Source organism: Gymnoscopelus braueri, assembly GCF_963280865.1.
Source record: "Gymnoscopelus braueri genome assembly, chromosome: 10".
Taxonomy (NCBI): Eukaryota; Metazoa; Chordata; class Actinopteri; order Myctophiformes; family Myctophidae; genus Gymnoscopelus; species Gymnoscopelus braueri.
Window position 1 is genome coordinate 49421177 of NC_137611.1, and position 24207 is coordinate 49445383.

General features: G+C 41.9%; 1 pseudogene across 1 annotated transcript; it reads left to right on the plus strand.

Moving 5' to 3' along the window:
- The first annotated feature begins 413 nt into the window (after positions 1 to 413).
- Positions 414 to 15323, plus strand: LOC308093661 (extracellular calcium-sensing receptor-like; annotated as a pseudogene). Its single transcript has 7 exons — positions 414 to 660; positions 3049 to 3347; positions 7396 to 7665; positions 13227 to 13445; positions 13884 to 14111; positions 14201 to 14324; positions 14414 to 15323. The product of its transcript is annotated as an extracellular calcium-sensing receptor-like (transcript).
- The last annotated feature ends 8884 nt before the right edge of the window (positions 15324 to 24207 follow it).

Below are 24207 nucleotides of genomic sequence, written 5' to 3' on the forward strand. Positions count from 1 at the left end.
GGCAAGACAAGGACATCATCAGTCAGTGTGTGAGGAAAGTAGAAGAAAATGACAAAATAATAGCTACAATATGGTGACTAGGCTCAGTCTACGTATTTAGAAAAAAACATGAAGGGTCCAATATTGGCGTGGCATCTCGGACATTATGTAGCCAGTTCATGATGTGTGCTATTACATCAGTACTATGACGTCAGTAGGATGACGTCAGGCACCTCCATATTTGGTCAAGGTATCCGCACAATCCGACCTCCATTGACTTCCAGTATAAAATGAAGGTTCTAGAAATGAAAATAAATATTCACAATATGTGAGGTCAACACTTCCCGTGTCACCCCCACTACGTTACTGTTACACACGTGAAGGTCAGGGACTGACTGAGCCATTAACTAAATAAACCTGTGTACCATTGAGTGATGGACGGTAACGGACCCTCCGCGGACCCCCAGCTGCAGCACTTCATAGAGATAGAGTCTCAGAAACAACGCTTCCAGCAGCTGGTCCACCAGATGACTGAAGTCTGCTGGGACAAATGCGTGGACAAGCCTGGCCCGAAGATGGACTCCAGGAAAGAAGTGTGTTTGGTGAACTGTGTGGAGCGATTCATCGACACCAGCCAGTTAATCCTCAACAGACTGGAGCAGACCCAGAGAGGGAGTCGAGGCTAGTAAACTATGTTAGACTAGTCAGTGCATTGATTAGACCCTGAGAGAAAGACTGAGGAGGAGTGAGACACGCACGCACACTGACACTGATCTATCCTAGTCAGTCGGTTGGTCCTGACAGCTCTCTGTGTAGCGGTGTAATTATTTGAAATGTCCGACAACTTGGAGATAAAACAAAGCGTTACTTTATTTCACAAGTGCCTCAGGTTCAACGCCATGTTATCAATGTCACCGAAGCTCAAGTTTTTTGAACTTTTTCCCTCCAGCCCAGCGGAACCTGGGGTCATGTTGTATGAATGCAATTTTTTCACTGTCGGTCAAGTTGCAAAAGCACTTCAAGTTGGGTTTTCTTCCTTGATCCATTGAAGACTGAGAGCGCCGAGTGCAGCGCTGTGGGCTTGTGGATCTGTTTTGTGTTTTTTTTCGTGGGGGTTTGTGCTTATCTTTGAATGTGTATATTTTTAAAGCGAACATTTGTAATATATTTTGTTCCAGGGACCCCCCAGAAGCAAAGATTTGAGTTGCGGGTTTTCGCTTTGATAGATATGTGTGTTCGGGGATTTGCACGAGTTTTCGCGGTTTAGAAGGGGTGGCAGATCTACAGGCTCATAGCCGCACTGTGGGCTTGTGTGTCTGCTATTTTTGAATAGCCAAGGGGGTCTAGGATGACACAAGATGCGTTCCCGGATTGAATGGGTGAAGCCGGGAATTATGTCCCATCACTGATGTCACGAATCTATAGGCTAGCTGCTCTCTGCTACGGTTGCAATACTAGCAGTTAAAGGGTTCTAGGATGAAAAACAAATATCTGGGACATTGTGTGCCTCTTCTAAGCAATAGTTTTGGTCAACAGACTGTCAAGAAAGAGGAAGAGAAAAAAATGGCTAAAGGAATTGTACATACGCATTAAATAAATAAATGGCAACCTATTGGTTTTGGTACATATTTGCTGACAAAGACTGTATACAGTTAGCAACTTACTTCCGACTACTGTAACATTGAAGTGAAACATGCCATGACTCGGGTATGAGGCTGGTCTATCAGTATGTTGTCAGTATCTGTGTAAAGGTGTTGTTGAATGGGTGAAAAATAATAGTACTTTAAGGAGGAGTTCACCCAAAAAATTACATATTTTCTATCAATTGCACTCCCCATGAAGCCTTGAATTCATGGATTTATTTTTGTTTTTGTGGCATTCCTAAGCCAATAATTTGATGACCGGGTGTGTATCCGGTAGGAGACACAAATAATCTACTTTGTGTCTCCTACCGGATACATTAGCCGGTAGGAGACGGGAATCAAATTATTGGCTTAGGAATGCCACAAAAACAAAAATAAATCCATGGATTCAAGGATTCATCGGGTGTGCAATCGATAGAAAATAAGTCATTTTTTGGGTGAACTCCTCCTTTAAATCATCTTTCAGCACTACATCAGATATTGTGGTGAAAATATGTGAACATGATGATGATTGCGAGGAGTCTACCATGCCACACCTCAAACTTGTCTTGTCACAACACAGAGTTAAATTTCCCTGCATCAAAAAATCACACCCTGTGTGAAGTGGGCGGTGTCTTGCTAGCTAATCACAATACTGAATGAGTCAACCAATCATGTACAAAAAATAAATACATTTATTGAAACACTCTTTATGATGGAAGAAACCATAACTTCAAAAATACAAATTTATGTTTTTTAAAAGTTATGGTTTCTTATATAGGGCTATGCACATGTGTCATGTGACACTGGCCAATCACAGTCCTGAATAGACTGTGATTGGCCAATCACGGTGCAGGGTTAGGCGGGGTACATTTTTGGCCAATCACAGCGCAGGATTTGGTGTACAAATATCCAAACCTCACTTATAGGGGCGGTTTCACCGCCCAAAAAAATAGTTATTTGATCATCAATGTGTTTTTTACAAAGACCATTGTAAATATGTCATGATTCCAGTTGGTGCCACGTACTGTCCTATGAAACTATTCTTATAATTAGTTTGTGTTGGGTTTTGGTCTAAAAATCGAAATTCCTGCGTGAGCTCTGGCCCTTTTTTCGAGTTTTTGTTGGGTTTTGGTCTAAATATCGAAATTCCTGCGGGAGCTCTGACCTAATTTTGTTCAATTAACATACGCAGTGACAAACTAGTATATAATGGAGGATATACTAAGGGAAGAGGCCGCACTCCACGTGCGTCCTCTGCCACAAACCCTCTTTACACGCCACACCCTAACCCCTGCTCCTGTCCCCCCCCTGTGACTGCCATTGATGATATACTGAGGGAAGAGGCTGCACTGCGCGTGCGGATGTACGTGCCGCTAACAACAAAATTTAGTCCAGTCAGTCCTCACCCTCTCCCTGCCCCTGTGCCTGGCCCTACGCCTACCAGACACCCAGGAAAGTGAGGAGGAGGACGTAGAGCCAGGTAGCCCTGTCCCGGTGCCAAGCCCTCTCCCTGCCCCTGTGCCTGGCCCTACGCCGACCATTCCAGACACCCAGGAAAGTGAGGAGGAGGACGTAGAGCCAGGTAGCCCCGTCCCGGTGCCAAGCCCTCTCCCTGCCCCTGTGCCTGGCCCTACGCCTACCATTCCAGACACCCAGGAAAGTGAGGAGGAGGACGTAGAGCCAGGTAGCCCCGTCCCGGTGCCAAGCCCTCTCCCTGCCCCTGTGCCTGGCCCTTTGCCGTTGGTTGTTTGGCTTGGCAATTTAGCCTAGCTTTAGCTTATGATTGAGACAAACTTCCTCAGTAGCGCCCCTCTGCCCCAAAGGAGGACGTTTTGGTATTGCAGCTGAAAAGGCTTGGAATGACAGTCAGATTATGAAAGAAAAATATATGGATGTTTTTTTTAGGCTTAAACCTGTATAAAATGTATTAAGGGCCAATATTTATATAAAATATATATTTTTTAAATCCATGGCGTAGTCCCTTTAATATTAAGAGCCTCTCAGTCCATAGAAGACATATTTCTTTTCTCTGGCCTTTGAGCACAGCTAATCTGAATACTCCATGACCACTGACTCTACCTACTATTCTACTATTTTCTGCTGTGCATTTTAAAATAGGTTTTCAATTGCTGCATGCATTTATGTATTGTATGTATTGTGACATTGTTGTTTTCTACTGTTGTGTTGTATAGCACGTTGGTTGGTTTCGGTCATTTGAAATGTGCTCTATAAATAAAACTTGAATTGAGTTATGACAAGTCTTGAGTAGGACCCAAACGCAGAAGACCGAGGCCGAAGATATCAACTTAAGGGTTTTATCAACAAAGGTCCACCAAAACTCGGAACGTAGACAATAAACTGAAGTTCTCTAGAAGTCCCAACATGACATGGCAAAATGGTGAAGTGAGGACACAGGGGAGTTTAAATAGACACAGGGACTAACAGGACGCAGGTGACTCAACTAACAATCAATACAGGGATAGGCTAACACACAAACAGGGATAACTACACAGGTGAAGACAATGGGTGAGTAACACGGGAAAGTGCGACAAGACAGGCTACAGGTAGGTACTAGGGCAGACAGGAAGCACAATGACTTACTACAAAATAAAATACAACCCCTGGGTTGTATTTTAGTAGAACTACACACATGGTACAATATTTTTATGAGCATTAGTGAGGACCAATGATATGAAGATAGGCTGAAAATCAGTGTCCTTCAAAGCAGCGTTTCACAAACAGTCACTCCCCATCTCTCCCAAAGTAGTGCAGCAGATCGTTCGTTCAGTTTGTGATAAAAGCATGAAATTTGGTACACTTATAGCCAAAGGCATTCCAAAAAGAATTTGATATGGAGGCAAGATGAATTTTAAACATGACGCCCATGGCAGCCATTTTTCAAAATGCCCGCCAGCAATAACTATTTTCTTATTTATTATTTACTGTACATAGTACTTGGTAAATGTCTTTTGGATAATTGAAAATTGTCATTGAATATTCAAGATGGCCGCCATTTTTCAAGGTGGCAGCCGTCACTTGTACGACTGTCTTATATGGGTGATCTCTGTGTCAAATATTTTTTTATGATGCAGAATTCAAATTTGGAACTTTGGAATTGGCCAGAAGCTTCCTTCTACCTCACAACTGATTAACTGAATAATGACCACTGTTTCTTTCAAGATGGCAGCCATATGGCCAAAATTAAAATTGCAAGAAAATAGAGCTATTTTCTATTTGATTGGAATTAAAATGTTGATCCAATAAACTAAAAAATCCTTATATCTGCAAAATGAAAACAACTGAACTATTCGATGAATGGAAATGTAAGCGTGGATGTTGAAGCACAGCCAGGGCACACTGGTGACACCACTGATGCGGGTTCAGTGCCAGCTAAATACACTCTGCTTAATAATGCCATATTTTCTGTAATTAATGTGCTGGTTGTGGTGATAGTTTAGCGGTAGTGTAGTTTAGTGTCCTAAATGCTATCTAATGTTAGCCCCACATCTGTACTTAATAGTTTACATATTAAGATGTAGTTAGATAGCCACACCTGAATGGACAGGATGTGCCAGCGCGGGACAGCCGAGCCAAGGGTAACAGGGCTTTATATGACTTTCATATAGTTACCCGGATGGTGTACAGATCGCACAGGAATTAAATGGTACTGGATGAACAATCGGGCTAGGTGTAGGGCAATTTTCTTATCCGAACCTAGTTGTTTCCCATGCTTGAATGTGTTTCCCTGTAGTAAAAGGTGCTAAAAGTAGTAGGTCTCTATAATAGTGCCAGAAAGGTGTCGTGTATTTGAGGCATTAAACTGCGTGTTATCAGGCCCGTTGGTGGTAATAATGAAGAGGAGAAGAAGCAGAGAGCAGACGTCAGGGTTTCCAAGTTCCCATGTTCATTTATTCAGCATCAAACAAACAGCATCATAGAATCCAGGGCAGAGCCCTCTCCTGCAGCCCCTCTGGGCACGAGCACATCCCAAACAAACATCTCACACCGTTCTTATAGTAGACATTCACCAAAGAAGCCATTCTAAATAGCCATATAAGGTATGTACTATAGATAAGAGCAACGCAATGGCCATTTGGCTCAGCTGTTAGATTCACAGCTGTTGCTGCGTTAGAACTAGCCCATTCACACATTCACCAGTCACATTATTATTACTCTTCTGACTTTTAGATTAGTATAGTATCATTTCTTAATATGTTTTGACTTGCATACTGTTCATATACCACAAAGGCTAACTAAGAAGGTCTTGAAGATAATGGCCAGGGACATGCAGCATCAACCTCTGGTGTTTGCTGAGTGAGTTGGTGCTTTACATAAAAGAGACCAGACAACATGATGGGTCAGCACCTGTATTCAAACTAGCTGAACTTTCCCAGCTCTACGTCTATGTCCAGCAGCAAAAGAGAATCCTTAAACATTTAGACTTTTGTAAAGGAGATTAATGGATTTACTTGAACAGTGTGGAAGAAGTACTTAGTTGCTGTTGTTGTTGTTGTTGTTGTTGTTGTTGTTGATGATGATGATGATGATGATGATGATGATGATGATGATGTTTATTATTAATTATTATTACTCGTCCATACCCGTGGGAGGATATGCGCACATGATCTGGCAACCCGGGAGGCAGTTCTATGTATTTTATGTTTAATTTTATATGTATATTTATTTTACAAATGAGGGGCCAAATACATATAATTTTTATTTCTTAATTACAGTACATTTAGGGCCCAATGTTTCTACAAATGCTACAAATTGCTACAGTACATTTAGGGCCCAATGTTTCTACAAATGCTACAAATTGCTACAACACCTGCATATCTACTCATCTTGGGGCAAAACAACAACTTGAAGGGTACATTTAGGTCTGATAATGATGTACCACACATGTTATAATCATGTATACTTTATAGGGGTGTAACGATACGTTTTAACAACGATTCGATACGTATCACGATACTTGGTTGTCGATACGATACATGAACGATACAGGTTAATTTAGAACGATACGATACGTTTCGATTCAGCGATTTAGTCGATACGATACATGAACGATACAGGACAGGTTAATTTAGAACGATACAATTCGATTCAATGATTTAAAATCGATATAGTAACTATTTATTTACCCAAAAATTCTGTGTGAAAAATAAATACCTGGATACTGGATATAAACCCCTCTTTCTCTTTTCTTCTTCTTAAAAGTACTTAGTATTGATATAATTGATTATTTGCATTGCAGAACGATTCGATACGATTATTTGCATTGCAAAACGATTCGATACGATTCAAAGTCAAACGATACGATATTTAGCTGTTTGCATATCGATATAGTAGATCGTTGAAAATTCAAAACGATGCATCGATGCAGTTACTGTATCGTTACGGGCCTAATACTTTACATTATTCCACACCATTTTCTGTATTGTACTTCATTGTTTTTACATTGCTATGCAGCATTAAAAATAGCATGTTTCGTCAAAACAATATCACAAAAGAAAAAGTACACAGGAGCCGAGATGTTTTTTTTAATCTCGTCTTTCTCGTCCATGGTAGGCTGTGCCATAGCAGAATATGACGAGAAATCTCGTCCATGGCAGTCAATGAGCTAACACGCACACACTTTTTCATAAATAGCAGATCTATAAGCTCACAACGTGTTAGGCTATTCACATAGGCTATTCACACACATTGGTGGAGAGAAAGTAAAGAAGATTGACAAGCTCACAACGCATTGCATCCTAACTGATTATCCCTCCGTTCTTTATTCAATCAGATGGAAGCTATGCTCCAGATAATGAGGCGGTTTGAGTGGACTTGGGTTGGAGTGGTGTTTATTGATGATGACTATGGCCGCGATGCTGCCCAACTCTTCCAGTCTGAGCTGACCCAGTCTGGTCTGGCTTGTCTGGCTTATTTGGAGCCTCTGCCTTGGGACCACGACCCAGCTGAACTTCAGAGGATTGTCACTGCGATGAAGAGGTCCACAGCTCGTGTGGTCATTGCATATGCATATGGGAGCTATATAGTTGATCTGATGGAGGAGGTTTGTGTTATGATGCATGCAGTGGTGGAAAGTAACTAAGTTAATTGACTTACGGTAGGTATTTGAGGTATTTGTACTTTACTTGAGTATTTCCAATTTCCAATACTTTTACTTCTACTCCACTACAATTTGGATCCAAACATTGTACTTTTACTCCACTGATTGATTGAATATTGTATTAGGCAAAAAATGTAGCACAATTACATTAATAATGCTTTGTCTAAAAGGTCTGTCCAAAAAAGTCCTTGCGGTCTTGTTTCCATTGGGGAAACTACATTTCCACTACATTTATTTGAAAACTTTAGTTACTAGTTACTTTGTATACTTTGATTATAATTACAAAACATACATTTACCTCAGCCCTATATACATTTCGGCCATTTGAAAATAGCCGATCTACAAGCTCACAATGCGTCGCGATAGATCTGCTATTTTCAAAAGATTTTTATACATTTGAAAACTTGAAATGGGACATTCTGCATAATGAGTACTTTTACTTTTGGTACTTTAAGTACATTTTGATGCCAATACTTTTGTACTTTTATTCAAGTACATTTTGAATTCCGGACTTTTACTTGTAACAGAGTATTTCCATATTTCAGTGTACTTTTACTTAAAACAATGTGAGTACTTTTTCCGCCACTGGATGCATGTTCATTTAGAGATTCATAACTATACGAAATCAGAAAGTAGTTATATTGAATTGAAGATATCCCTCCATATATGAACGTAAGTTGCAAACCAGTAGTGAGAAAAGCGGGACGAGGAGCGCTTTTCCGGGTCTCTCTTAGGCTAGGCCCCTGGAGGGAAACAAAATGCCCTCCGGCCGCCGGTATAAAACACGCCTTCGGGGCCTGGGCGACGATTAGCGGTGATCGGTGTTCGGCCCTTCGGCCTCCCGTTCGGTAGAGGTGTGCATTGGCACTGCCCTCACGATTTAATTCGATTACGATTCACCAGGTAACGATTCGATTCGATTACGATTAACCTTGTGATAATTCGATTCGATTCGACGATGCATCACACTTTTTGATATTACTGCACAACATGGCAACTTTTTCATCAGTCAATACAAGCAGTCAGATATACTGAACAACATATACATCTGGCTGCTGCTGTGCAATTAGTAATATGAAGAAAAAAATATCAAGAAAATACAAATAATAAATATAGCTGCAAGCAGCGATAAGCGGGGCCAGGGAATAGAGAGAGAGAGAGAGAGAGAGAGAGAGAGAGAGAGAGAGAGAGAGAGAGAGAGAGAGAGAGAGAGAGAGAGAGATAGAGAGAGAGACGGAATAGATTGAAGAGAGAGAGAGAGAGAGACGGAATAGATTGAAGAGAGAGAGAGATAAACGGAATAGATTAAGAGAAAGAGAGAGAGAGAGAAACGGAATAGATTGAAGAGAGAGAGAGAGAGAGAAACGGAATAGATTGAAGAGAAAGAGAGAGAGAGAGAAACGGAATAGATTGAAGAGAAAGAGAGAGAGAGAGAGAGAGAGAGAGAGAGAGAGAGAGAGAGAGAGAGAGAGAGAAACGGAATAGATTGAAGAGAGAGAGAGAGAGAGAAACGGAATAGATTGAAGAGAAAGAGAGAGAGAGAGAGAAACTGAATAGATTGAAGAGAAAGAGAGAGAGAGACTTGGAAAAGGAATAGATTGAAGAGAGAGAGAGAGACATGGAAACGGAATAGATTGAAGAGAGGGAGAGCGAGAGAGACATGGAAACGGAATAGATTGAAGAGAGAGAGAGAGAGACATGGAAACATAATAGACTGAAGAGAGAGAGAGATGGAAGCAGAACGGATTGAATAGACATCTCAACCTATTGCCATTAACAGGAATCGAACCCTCAACCTTTGGATTAACAGGCTGCAACACTACCTATAGTGCTATAGCTTTGTACAGATTGAGGTTGTCTGTTGAAGATAAAAGTGAACCAGTGAAAGCAGCCGACCTACAAGCTCAGAAACACGTTGCTATCTGAAAAGTTGTGAGATTGTAGATCGGAGAGAGAGAGAGACATGGAAACGGAATAGATAAGGATAATTCCTTTAACAGGTCCGTTCATGAAAGTCCTAGCGGTCTTGTTTCCAATGAGGGCCTGTGAGCAATTAGGGGTTAAGAGTCTTGCTCAGGGACAAATTTCATTTGCTGGCCTGGCCTGGAATCGTACCTGGGGCAACTAGGGCCTCTGGCTCCCTAGGCTGGCTCACTAACCACTCAGCTATGGCCGCCCCTCAAAAGAGAGAGAGAGAGAGAGAGACATGGAAACGGAATAGATTGAAGAGGGAGACATGGAAACGGAATAGATTGAAGAGAGAGAGAGAGAGAGAGAGAGAGAGAGAGAGAGAGACATGGAAACAGAATAGATTGAAGAGAGAGAGAGACATGGAAACATAATAGATTGAAGAGAGAGAGAGAGATGGAAGCAGAATGGATTGATTGGACATCTCAACCTATTGCCATTAACAGGAATCGAACCCTCAACCTTCGGATTGACAGGCTCCAACACTACCTATAGTGCTATAGCTTTGACCAGGCTGAGGTTGTCTGTTGAAGATAAAACTGAACCAGTGAAAGCAGCCGATCTACAAGCTCAGAAACACGTTGCTATCTGAAAAGTTTTGAGATTGTAGATCGGCTATTTTCAGAATGAAGTATGTCATACATTGCAAAAACATACCTTCTCAGATAAGCGTTTAATGTTATCTTTATCAATTGCATATGTATTCATTAATACAGTCTTGTTGTTTGCAATGCACTTTAAATGAAGTCTCCACCAAGTGAGGCTTGAACCGGCAACCTTGATGTTATGAAACATTCACTTAAGCGGGAAGCCATTGGACCAACAGACCTGATCCAGTGAAAACGGAGGTCAGACAGATGATACCATTTCACGCAAATAACTGAAAAATCCTGGGTTTAAGTGTTTTTCAAACTGCTCAAAATTGCGGACAATCTAAGGGCGGAGAGAGAGACATGGAAACGGAATAGATTGAAGAGAGAGAGACATGGAAACAATAGATTGAAGAGAGAGAAAGATGGAAGCAGAATGGATTGATTGGACGTGTCAACCTATTGCCATTAACAGGAATCGAACCCTCAACCTTAGGATTGACAGGCTGCAACACTACCTATAGTGCTATAGCTTTGACCAGGCTGAGGTTGTCTGTTGAAGATAAAACTGAACCAGTGAAAGCAGCCGATCTACAAGCTCAGAAACACGTTGCTATCTGAAAAGTTTTGAGATTGTAGATCGGCTATTTTCAGAATGAAGTATGTCATACATTGCAAAAACAGACCTTCTCAGATAAGCATTTCATGTTATCTTTATCAAATGCATATGTATTCATTAATACAGTCTTGTAGTTTTCAATGCACTTTAAATGAAGTCTCCACCAAGTGAGGCTTGAACCGGCAACCTTGATGTTGTGAAACATTCACTTAAGCGGGAAGCCATTGGACCAACAGACCTGATACAGTGAAAACGGAGGTCAGACAGATTATACCATTTCACGCAAATAACTGAAAAATCCTTGGTTTAAGTGTTTTTCAAACTGCTCAAAATTGCGAACAATCTAAGGGCGGAGAGAGAGACATGGAAACGGAATAGATTGAAGAGAGAGAGACATGGAAACAATAGATTGAAGAGAGAGAAGGATGGAAGCAGAATGGATTGATTGGACGTGTCAACCTATTGCCATTAACAGGAATCGAACCCTCAACCTTCGGATTGACGGGCTGCAACATTACCTATAGTGCTATAGCTTTGACCAGGCTGAGGTTGTCTGTTGAAGATAAAAGTGAACCAGTGAAAGCAGCCGATCTACAAACTCAGAAACACGTTGCTATCTGAAAAGTTTTGAGATTGTAGATCGGCTATTTTCAGAATGAAGTATGTCATACATTGCAAAAACATACCCTCTCAAATAAGTATTTCAGGTTATGTTTAACAATTGCACATGTATTAATTGACACAATCATGTTGTGTGCAATGCAACTTTAATGAAGTCCGCATCAAGTGAGGCTTGAACTGGCAACCTTCAGGCACACGTTTAAGGGAGAAGCCATTGGACCAACAGACAAGAACCTGTGAAAAAGGAGATCACACAGATGATACAGTTTCACGCAAATAGCTGAAAAATCCTGGGTTTAAGTGTTTTTCAAACTGCTCAAAATTGCGGACAATCTAAGGGGGGAGCTTACTGGTCAACGTGATACATGTGTTCCTCATGAGTCAAGGCACATAAGCAGTAAGCAGGTTTAATGGCTGTCGGCCAAACGAGGCATGACTTTTGCCTGTTTAAAGTTTGCACTTTCAAAAAATCGCTATAGCACCCCCCTTTGACCAATTGGAGTAAGATTGGTTTCAGTAATATTTGGAATGACCCTCAACATTAACGCAAAGTTTCAAAGAAATGTGAGTCTGCATGTATGTGTTAGGGGCAGATGAATAATTGTCATAAAACTGCAATATTCATTGGCTCCTTAAAGCTTCATTTTTTCACTTATGGAAAATCTTTTGCATCAGTTTGTCGGCATAGGTCCAAAGTTCATGTGTAAAACGTTTCGTGCAGATTACTCAAAAATCCCAGGAGGAGATAGGTTTTAACTGTTTTTCATATAATTCAAAATGGTGGGAGATCTAAAGGTCAGAGGTCAAAAGTCAGAGGGTTAAAGTTGTTCATCATGAGTAGACGCATGTGTGTATTGAAGTTTTATGGCTGTAGGTCAAACAGGGCATGAGTTGTAGGCTACCTGTTCAAAGTTGGCATTTTCAATTGAGTGCTATAGCGCCACCTTTTGACGAAAGATTGTGAGATTTATTTCTTGATAGTTTTTCATGACCATCTACCATATGGCCGAGTTTTGTAAAAAGCGACAGCACGGTTCACCCAGAACTGCGAAAAGTGGCGGAAACAGAAGAATACGTACAATAATAAGACAGGTCCAGAGCTGAGCTCTGGCCCTGTCATAATAATTATTGATTTTTGACATTTGTGAATCGATTCATAATCGTCCATGTCCACATCGTGATTAATCTATGAATCGATTATTTTTGACACCACTACCGTTCGCTGTCATTATTGTTATTATTGCTTTTTTTTGGGCCGCCCCCCCCGGCCTGCGGCGGCTGTCCCACTTGTACTGGTTTCCGACATACGTGACGTACTGTAACGTATATAATCAACAGGTGGTAAAGCAGAATGTGACAGGTCTGCAATGGATCGCCGGTTTGGGCTGGATAAGAGAGCCTAATCTCTACTCGCCTCGCTACATGCCATACCTGAGAGGCACCCTGGGTGGTGTCATCCGCCATGGAGAGATACCAGGTCTCAAGGACTTCTTGTCAAAAACACGTCCCGACAATGATCCTGACAGCAGCCATCAAAATACCATAGTCTGTCTTTTGTTGAATTTTGTATTGAAGCTGCACTTTCAAAGTGGTGAATGCATATACAAAGTGATTTATATTCACAAGGTAATATATCTATGTTTCTGTAGGTTAGGCAGTTTTGGGAGCACACATTTCAGTGTAGATTTGCACCCCTTCCGTCACAGTGGGTGGATGCTGGAGGAAGGGTGTGTACTGGACAAGAGGACCTTGGAATGGCAGAAACTACATTTTTGGATGTGTCTGAACTCAGGATAGAGTATTGTGTGTACAAGGCTGTGTATGCTTTGGCCCATGCCCTACATGACATGTTGCAATGTGTGTCAGGAAGAGGACCTTTCATTGGGCACAGCTGTGCCAGGTTGCAGACAATACAGCCATGGCAGGTGTAATATGAAGTTACGGTTTACTTGTTAATATTTCGGAGTCTCATGACATTGGTAAAACTTGACATAGTAGGATGAATCAAAAAATAAACATGTTTGGAGCAGTAGCATAGTTTTATTCAGAATGATGCATCCTGGGACACAGAAGAGCGTGTTTTTCATTTGCCCACTTTTTCATAATGGCCAAATGATTTAAGGCCCCTTTCATAGACTTGGAAGAGGTCAGTGGCCAAATGATGTAAGGCCCCTTTCATAGACCTGGAAGAGGTCATTTGTTATTTCAGTTTGCCAGTGCAGTTTTTTTGTGTGTTATCTTTCCATGCATCTATATTGAGCTCAAGTACTCAAGAAAATACAGCAACAGTCCATCTCAATGCAACTACTGTGCATATTGTATGAAGTAGACTCGATCTTCATAATTTTACTCACAATTTCTAGCTCATGTATTACCTGGAAAAGGTGAACTTCACCTCATCATTTGGTGATCATGTGTCATTTGATGAGAATGGTGATGCTTTACCAATCTTTGACGTCATGAACTGGGTGTGGCTCCCTGATGGAAGTGTAAAGGTTCAGAATGTAGGTGTGGTCAAGAAGTCAGCCTCCGCTGGTGTAGAACTCATCCTTGATGAAGACAGAATCTTCTGGAGCTTTGAATATACAAAGGTCTCTTTGGCTTTCTAAAATGGCTAATGTCAAGCTCAAGATGTGAAGGTAATTCAGGTTGGACTGAGATTGATTAATTTCTTCTGTAGCCTCCCCGGTCAGTGTGCAGTGAGAGTTGTTCCCCTGGAACACGTGTGGCCAGAAGGAAAGGAGAACCTGTCTGCTGCTTTGACTGCATTGCTTGCTCTGAGGGAGAGATCAGCAATAAAACTGGTAGGTATACATTACGTAGCTATGTACAATAGGTTATCTTAAGAATGATACTGTACTGTCTGTCTCTTTATTATTGTCCTCGTTGGTAGACTCTACAGAGTGCATCAGCTGTCCAGATGACTTCTGGTCCAGTCCCCAGCGTGACAACTGTGTCCCTAAGAGCGTGGAGTTCCTCTCCTACCACGAGGCCATGGGTGTGTCCTTGACAACCATCTCATTGCTAGGCACACTTATCTGTGCCATTGTCCTGGGAATCTTTGTCTATCATCGAGCCACACCTATGGTACGCGCCAACAACTCAGAACTCAGCTTCCAACTTTTGCTGTCACTCAAATTATGTTTCATGTGTTCACTTCTGTTCATTGGCCGTCCCAGGCTCTGGACTTGTCAGTTGAGGCATGCAGTATTTGGGATCAGCTTTGTGCTGTGTGTCTCGTGTATCCTGGTAAAAACGATGGTGGTGTTGGCTGTGTTCAAGGCCTCCAAGCCTGGGGGTGCAGACATTATGAAGTGGTTTGGTACTATGCAGCAGAGAGGAACAGTTCTGGCTCTTACTTCCATCCAGGCAATAATCTGCATAGCCTGGCTTGTGTCTGCGTCACCAGCTCCTTATAAAAACACACAATACCACAGTGATAAGATAGTCTATGAGTGTGATGTGGGATCAACAGTTGGTTTTGCAGTGCTACTAGGCTATATTGGTTTACTGGCACTCCTCAGCTTCATCCTAGCATTCATGGCAAGGAATCTGCCAGACAACTTCAATGAAGCCAAGTTAATCACTTTCAGCATGTTGATCTTCTGTGCCGTGTGGATAGCCTTCATACCAGCATCAGCTCTCCTGGCAAATATGCAGATATAGCTGAGGTATTTGCTATTTTAGCATCTAGTTTTGGTCTTTTGGTGGCACTGTTTGGACCAAAGTGCTATATAATGCTTTTAAAACCTGAGAGAAACACTAAGAAGTCCATCATGGGTCGCGGTGCCACCAAGACTTAGAAGCAGAAATTCAATGATAATGCATTTTCTGGGTATGTTATAGCAATAATATATAGATATATTATAGCAATAATATATAGATATATTTGATTGATTATAACCTAGTAATATATGTAGTTTTCTACCAGATTGAATGACAAGCAGTAAACCGATCAGAGTTGCAAACATCTATTATCTATTGCAAAGAAAAGTTGGCGAAAGGTTGGTTACCCTCCCTTAAAAGTTTGGCTATACAGTATATATTGTGCTCGCCATGATTTTTACATTGCTTCCGTTGCGCATGCCAAGGGAGGGACAATTATGTTTGGCATTTCATTCATGTTAACGCACCAAATAAAACATAAAATAAAGATTGTTCATGAGTCCTTGAGCTTGAGTCTGAGTGGAGTCTGACGTATATAAGGACAAGTCTGAAGTCGAGTCTGAAGTCGTTGTGTGTGCGATTCGAGTGTGAATCTCAAACTCGAGTCACTGTCTCTGCCTTGGGCCCATTATGACTAATCCCAGAATTAGTCCGTGAGCCAGGGGGGTTGGTCATTACCATCTGAGGGGAATAATGCTCATAGTGATTTTTGTCAAGGTATGCATGTCTAGAGTTAGAAAATATGTGATAGCCTTGCACCAATGGTAGCTTTATGGGTGCTATCATGCATTTTATGTTATAACACTAGGCGGAAATTACATGGGTCAATATATGAAAACATACTATTAACCCCCCCCCCCCCAAAATATACAAAAGGTTTTTCAATTGGTTCTGGTACATCTAGGCATGCTTAAGAACATACAAAAAAATCTAGGAAATTATATGTCACGTAAAGCCATCATTTTCAAGATGGCGTCCAATATGACTGCCAGGAGCTTAAATGGCTTTATGATACTGTTCAACCTAGAAAGGTGGTTTTGGTGTCTAAAACTAGGTCTTAGGGTTCAAGAAATATGGCTGAATCAGTGAAATTACCATCAGTTAATTTTGTATTGCCAAATCAAAGATGGTGTCCATCCCATGGTGATGTTCCATTGTACTAAATTATGTTAAAAACAACAAAATATTGCAGTTGTGTGAGGGAATCTGTGAACTTCGTGAACGTGATTCATATGGGGACCTGGGGGGGGGGGGGCATTCATAGGTGTAGAATCTATTTCTAATGTTATATTTTGACTTGCTGGTCAGTCTTTGGCCTATGTGCTAAAGGTCAGGTCAAGGTCTCTCTCGCACCTTATCGTCCAACCAGGTGTCCAAGCAGGCAGCAGATATGGTCACTGGTTGACATGTACAGCAGGCCCTATTCACCTCACAATTGACATGGAGCCGTTTGTTGACACCTTGCAGGTATATAAGCATCTTATATTCTTCAGCTGCATTGCAAAACTGATGCAAGGTTCAGCACTGGAAGTGGAAATGCATGTGGTTGCAGAACATGACAGGCAAGTTCAGTGGTCAGTCCTGAGTGTATCAGCAGCACTCTGAAGTGGTTTCTATCAACTTGGCCAAAGACATTTGAACAGATACAGCAGTAGCCTACCTGGACACTGCACATCTCCATCCTACTGGCTGACAGTGGGTAGACAACTTCTTCCTACACTTCACATCCACCAGTTTGAATGTGCAGGGAGACACATTGACATTAACTTCACCTTTTCTCTCATGAAGCACATGACTGAAGCACGTCTTCCATGCTGGCCATGTGCAGTGTGCTTGATATCTAACCCAGTGCCTGCTGAAGATGCATGTGCTCCATGCCATAGCATAGAGGCTAAGCTAGACCTTGTCTGTCGGCACCATGATGGATTCTGGATCACTGTCTCTGCTGACCAGTCTGGGGAGCAGACTGCCATAACGATCAGGAAAGATGCTGTCATGATGCATGTGAGTGGAGTGGACTGAAGCCTTCCCCAAAATGTGCAGAAACAGAGGGAGAGTTGAAGCACTGGTGTGTCTTGGTCATAAAATATTGGGGTGTAGGATTCCTCACACACAGAAAGATCATCTCTTCAATCCCATCCTTGGCTAATTTGCCCCCATGCTGTTGTGAATAGTAATGTCCTTTACCCACATGAGATGTCATCATGAAGAGTAAGAACATTAAGCAGAAGCCGTTGAGCATGTTGTACACCTTCAGTGCTGACGATAGATACTGCATTTAGTCATGATGAGGCAGACATCACCATGAGTTCCTATATCCCTGATGCAGCCATCTCTGGAAAGGGTGTGATACACATGCTCAGTGATTACACTGATGTTCTTGTCCTGTTGTATGCTGTGTATTGGGGTGTATCAGGTGGACCTACAGTGTAAAGTATAGATGGAGCATTGGGATGGGACAGTCTTATATGTATGACAAAGGCAAGATCAGAGCACACTACACTTTGCTGGCAGGGAACTTCCCAAGCTACCCTGATGTGCTGGGTGAGGTGGGTGCCACAAGTCAATGGCCCTTCCTCCAACACAGACCAACCTGTTGCACCACATGTGGGCTCATTTATTTACAAGTGATGTTGTGGAAAGTGGCAGACCACCAAGCCACACCCGACAAGTCGTTTGATGTCACACAATTTGGATAGGAGATCTAGGATATTCTTGTTCCTGTCATTGCTAAGGGTGACCCCACCGTCAGAGCTATGTGACATGGTGCAATATCAATTTAGGGCACAGAGAGTGAGAAGTACATCACTGATGTACTGTAACTGCTCTGGTGAAGATGGTTACTGATGATATGTTCAAGCTACAGATGAGGAGTGATGTTAATAAGGAGGATACTTGTAAGGATGAGGTAGAACAGGATGTGGGTTGGAGAATACAGATGTAGTTGCAAAAGATACATATTTGACATTAGATTATATCATTTTACATTCATGTTATTATGAATACCAATTCTTGTGACATGTTAATGACACTTTTCACAAAACAAAATCATGAATAGTGAACCATGAATGTTCATCAAGTTGTTTCCATTTGTTGTTCTCCCAGAGGTCAATTTTAACCTTGACCTGACCTTTGACATGATTGACCTGATATTAAAAAAATAACATCAGGAATGGATTCTACATAATGAAAACCCTAAAAAAGAGGTATTAAACAGAGGTATTCTAAGACAAGCGGATTAAAAGTAAAAAATTGCCAGGCGTGTGTTTAGTGGCCATTTTGGATATTTTCTTACCCATTGCACTATATTCTGTTTATTGAATTTCATAATACATTTCCTTAGAATCTATGTATGTAAACATGGTTTTAAATCTATAGGTAATTTACAAAGGAACCCTTTGTGTTCCATCTTTCATTAAAACCAAAGTACATCTTATGTCACATATAGTCACTATGTTGTCACTGCCTGTAATAGAAAAATATTCTAGATATGCACATTTTAACAACCTTTCTGGACAATATATAGTCTGAGCTTTATCCCAACCATTTTTCAGAGAGAGAGGGTCAATAATAAGAGAGAACCATCAGTTTGAAGTAGAATGCTTCATTCGGATTTTGAAAACTGTGTTTTGGCTTGTGGTTATAAAAGGAGTGATAACACACAGATAGCTACCACCGATGCAAGGCTATCACATTTTTCCTAGCTCTAGGGGTGTATACCTACCCAAAAATCACTATGAGAATTAATCCCCCCAGATGGTAATGACGACCCCATTTTTGGGGTCCTGGCTCACGGACTAAATCTATCACATAATACTATAAGAGAAGTAGGAATGTGTGCTGGTTAAAGTAGGGCGCGAATCATATCAACGGGCCTCTCGGCCTGTGGCAGAAAAATTCCCACGTCACCAATCAGCATACTGAGCATCAATAGAGGAATCTTCACTTTCACCTATATGGCTGAGCAGTTCAGTCTACACATGTTCCCAGGAAACACTGTGGATATTACACCTGCCCTGGCAGCTTAAAGGAACATTTTGGACCACGGTTTTCTTACCTTTTCTATGATGTTATGATATCTTAGGATGAATGGTACAGTAGAAAAAAATCATAACTCAATCCCGGGTCCGCCACAGCTAAAAATGTGCGCCAATAGGCCTTGCGTTAGATTGCATATTTTAATAGCTTTTTTTGGTTTTATTTTGGCAAGATCTGACGTTCATAGTGACAAAACACTATGGAAAAATTATAATAATAATAAAAATATAAGTAAACGTAAGTCTTGCTAGGCGAGATTGAAATCTCAAGATTTCAATCTCTCTAGCGAGACTACTGTTTTTTTTTGGGGGGGGAGTTTTGGTTACAGAGGACGAGTGTGCGTTACACCGAGGGATCTGGCTCGGCTCTCCTTTTCCAAAACTGTTTTGCTTCTGTGAAAAGAACCCACGGTTAATGAGATATCAGCTTTCCAAGGTTACAATAGAAGCCTATGTGAATATTTCCAATAAATATCAAAGACCTCCCAAAACACTATCCTGTCTTTAAAATGCGTTTCCTACGGTCCAGGTGGAAAAACAGTTTCCGGCTCTCCTCGTTGCCCCGAATCCAACGGTCCCAACCCTGTTGATCCTGGACCTTCGGTTCTCTTAATTGGCCCTTGGCTATTCATCATTATATCTCAAAAACGATAAGGAGTTGGGATGTGAGCTATTCTAGGATATGTCAGACAGCTTGTTAAGGCGCACGCGTGGATGTCTTTGGCGTCCTTGTACGACATTCCTACGTGGAGCGCTCAACTTTCATATCTGGCATGGGAAGGCACTCATAGGGGGTACGACTCTAAGACCATCGTGAATGGCCGGATGAAAAATCGAAGCCAATTAAGAGAACGATAGGTCCGGGGAAGACTGAGTCGGGACCGTTGGATTCGCGGCGACGAGCTGTGTCGGAAACTGCCAGGACCCCCTAGGGGGTGTTTTAAAGACAGGATAGTATTTTAGGGATAGGGTTTGACTCTTCTTGGGAGAATTAACATTGGAGTCTAATTCTTACTTGGCAATCTCATTAACGGTGCTTTCTTTTTGCACAAACGTGACGATTTTGGAATCGGACAGCCGATCCGAATCCATCGGTATCGGCCTCGAGCCAGTGGCGTGCACGGTCGTCGCGTGGTTTCAAAAGAGCAAGGGCAAAACAATTAGCTAGGCTTCGTTTACGGCCTTCTGCTGTCCAAAAGCTCTTAAGTCGGGAACGGAGGGTCCAAGGGGTCCGCCCTTTGCAGAGCACATTCCCTAGAATGTGTGTAGAATTTGGGGTGCAGAGAACGAGCCGCACACAAATGGTTGCAGAAGAGAGAATTTCCAATTACATGTCCAACATGTCATCAAAACCCATTGAAAATCCCTAACCCGTTGACCTTCAACGACCTTCAAACATTTAAGCTCATATGTGAAGAACCGAGGGTCGTGGGGATCTGTCCTTTACAGAGCACATCCCTTTTCAGAGAACACGTGTGTAGAATTTGGGTTGCAGAGAATGAGCCGCACGCAAATGGTAGCAAAAAAGAGAATGAAGATAGGGTTGGGACGAGAAGTAGATTACATTTCCAACTTGGAATGAAAACACATTGAAAATCCCTAACCCGGTGACCTTTGACAACTTTCAAACGTAAAAGCTCATCAGTCCGGAACCGAGGGTCGTTGGGGTATGTCCTTTACAGAAAACGTTTCCTGGGATTCAGAGAACACGTGTGTACCTTTTTGGGGTGCAGAGGACAAGCCCTATGGGTCTGGTTGCAAAAAACAATCGACGGCAGGCTTCATCTGCGGCCTTCTGTGGCCTCTAACTTCCCTCGGGTCGTGTGGTCTCCCTGGACGGTCGACTGCATAGCAATCGGAACCGGTTAAAGGCCAAAGCTGAGGGTCCGTTGGGTGCGAAGCGTGGACCGTAGGGACCCTTGGGGGGCTTACTTAATGGTCACACAGGATATGGACAAGAAGCAAAAAGTAATTGCCAACTTGTAATCAAATCCCATTGACCGGGCCTAACCCTACCCTAACCTTAACCCGAGCCACCCTTGAACCCACAACCATCGACTCTCTAGGCAGACGACTAGTTCCCCAGACTACGAGGCCACCCAACCTTCCTAGGAGGCTGGTGTTCATTGTGAAAGTGACCCTAATTTGTAATACATGTGTGTTTTCAATTAAATCTGAGTCATCATTTCTAGGATATATCAGGGAATGGGAATAGTGTGTTTCGGGTTTTCTTGGAAAGTTTAACATGGGACAAAATCTCGCCGATAAGATAACAAAAGTGGTTGACCCACAATCTACTTACAGGCGCAAAAATGTGTTTTAGATTGATTGATTGATTGACATTTTGATTAGGCAAAAAATGTCAAACATCACAATTACATTAATAATATTTTGTGTAAAAGGTCCGTCCAAAAAAGTCCTTGCGGTCGGTCTTATTTCCATTGAGGTCCTTGGTATTCATTTCATGACATATATAGTAGCAACCGAACAGTTCAAATATCAACACCAAAAATACAGAGAAAATAACAGTATATGTGCAAAAAAAGAATCTGAATTGGCTCCCAGGGAGTGTGTTTGCACAGTTTCGCAGCGACCGGGCCAACGGTGCCGGAGATTAGCCGCTCACAGACAGATGGACGGACACACCGACGGATGGACAGAGGGTAAAACATACTCTCTCGCCATGCCTTTCGGACTGGCGGAGACAATTACATTCAGGTGAGTCTTAAAATTTTAGGATTAGGGTTTGCTTAACCTCACTCCGTCAAATGGAAAAAGCAGGCTACTTCCATCTGAGACTCCGGTAGCAGAATCGATGACAGAAGGCGTTTTAATTTTTTCAAGCTACTTGGCAGGTGATTGGATGATCCCGCCCCTAGCAACCGCTGATTGGTTCTAACACGCAGCCGACCGGGCAGCTTTACTCCCTGAGCAATCCCAAACCTCCTTCCTGAAATCAAATGCAAATGAGATTTCCGGAGGGAGGGGGGTTTACCAGGCTAGGGTTTGCTACCTTATTGGATAAATTTGAAGGGTTGCTAAATATTAACGTGGAATTCAAATATACCCTAACCCTGTTATATACGTTTTGGTTAACGCCCCAAATAGCTAAGCCAATCAGCAGCAAGCGACCAAGTTGAGTGCAATAACCCTAATTGCCATCCTTGGAAATTCTAATTGCCATCCTAGAATTCCAATTTACCCTAACCGAAACTTATTGGAAAGGGGTAGAGTTACGGTTATTTACTTATTGGATTTATTACTATGGGATGTGATGTCATATTGTAAGTCGTGTTTTTAGAAAATAATATTATAGAAACTGCTCAAAGGATATCAATAAAATACAAGTTTTTAGATGTATTTTACCTTCCTTTGGGTACGTCAAAGGAAGGTAAATTCACTCTGACGGTGTGTGTTTCATGTGTTTTGAGGTAGAGTCATTTATAACCTGAGGGTCTGGAGCCCCGTTTATAATGCTGCTTAAGCGCAGGAGAAGGCGTATTGTTTTCATGCCTACTGCAAGTTATACTTCTTTATGTATTTCACCATCATGTAACCTGTTGATTCTCACTAATCCACATGGAAAATATGCACAACAACTTCCCATGGTAATCTGTCCAATAACTCTTAACCTTAACCCAGATTTTTTTTTTGAAAATAGCCAATCTGCAAGCTGTAGAATGGCAATTTACACAATGTTTGACTATTTCTTATGTAGTTTGACAATTTGTACAATGTCTGACCAGTTTTAATAGTATAGTTTGTTGATTACTTCTATCTTTATATCTATCTAATTCCACTGTTACGAGATAAAGCAGAGTGCCCATTATGTGGCAAAGATAAGTGGCTCAACTCGCACCTGCGCAAGAAACACTGTGTTAGGAACAGTGAAGAAAGGGAATTGTTGGCCGGGTACGCCAAAGGAAGGTCAATTTCACTCTGACGGTGTGTGTTTCATGTGTTTTGAGGTAGAGTCATTTATAACCTGAGGGTCTGGAGCCCTGTTTATAATACTGCTAAAGCGCAGGAGAAGGCGTAAGCCACTCTACTTCAAATTTGGAATCAGCTCCCATGTTTATTCTTCCCTGAGGATGCAATGCCAATGGTTTCCTACGCTGCTGTTGTTTAACCTGTCTTCACCTATTGTGCAGGTGCAGAATGGTACTGAACTGCATCGAGCCACGGTGCGTTTACTCCAACGAGAGGCTGGACAAGCACCTTGCCGCCAGACATGGATTTGAAAAAGGCGTAAGTTATTGGGGGAAAAAACACACAATATTAACATAACTTGCTGAGCTAACTTGTAAGATGATGTTACGGCCCTAGCCGTATGGTTATGTTATGTGTGGTTATATTTTGGGTATATTTTTGTGCTATGTGTGGCTTGTATTATATTGTTGTGTTTCTGTGTTCCATATAAGGTCATGAGTGGTGGTGGAAGCTGTGAGTGTGAGTCTGGGTGTGGTGCTGGTATGAGTGAGTGAGTGATTGACTTCCAGCTGTCCAGCTTGACAGGTCCAGCCTCTGGCCCTGTTCCCCTGCTCCCATTCGTCGTCCCTTTGTCTCCGCCCAAGCCAGGGTTGGCTGTTCTCTGAAGCTCACCTACAAAAGCTCATTCTGCCCTGACTGTCAGGGGGACTGGTTGTTCTCATTTGAAAGAGCTAGCAGAGATTCAATCCCTCTGTCTCCCCGAACCCATGTAGCCTGTGTTTTGTTTTGTTTTTGCTTTGTTCTGTTTGTTCATTTGTCCTTCAGTGACTTTTTATACGATCAGTTATTTTGTTTGCCCTTCAGTTGACTTATTTCAGTTTATTATTTTGAGTTAAGAGTTTTCTGTATATATTTGTCATTTCCATTAAGTATTGTATTTATCTGTTCACTCGCCTTGTAGGGGTGTTTGGTCTTTTTGTTTGGTTCAACCACTTCTCTACTTGTTTTTGTATATTCTTTAGTTAGGTAAGTGAGTTTAGTAAATGTATATTTT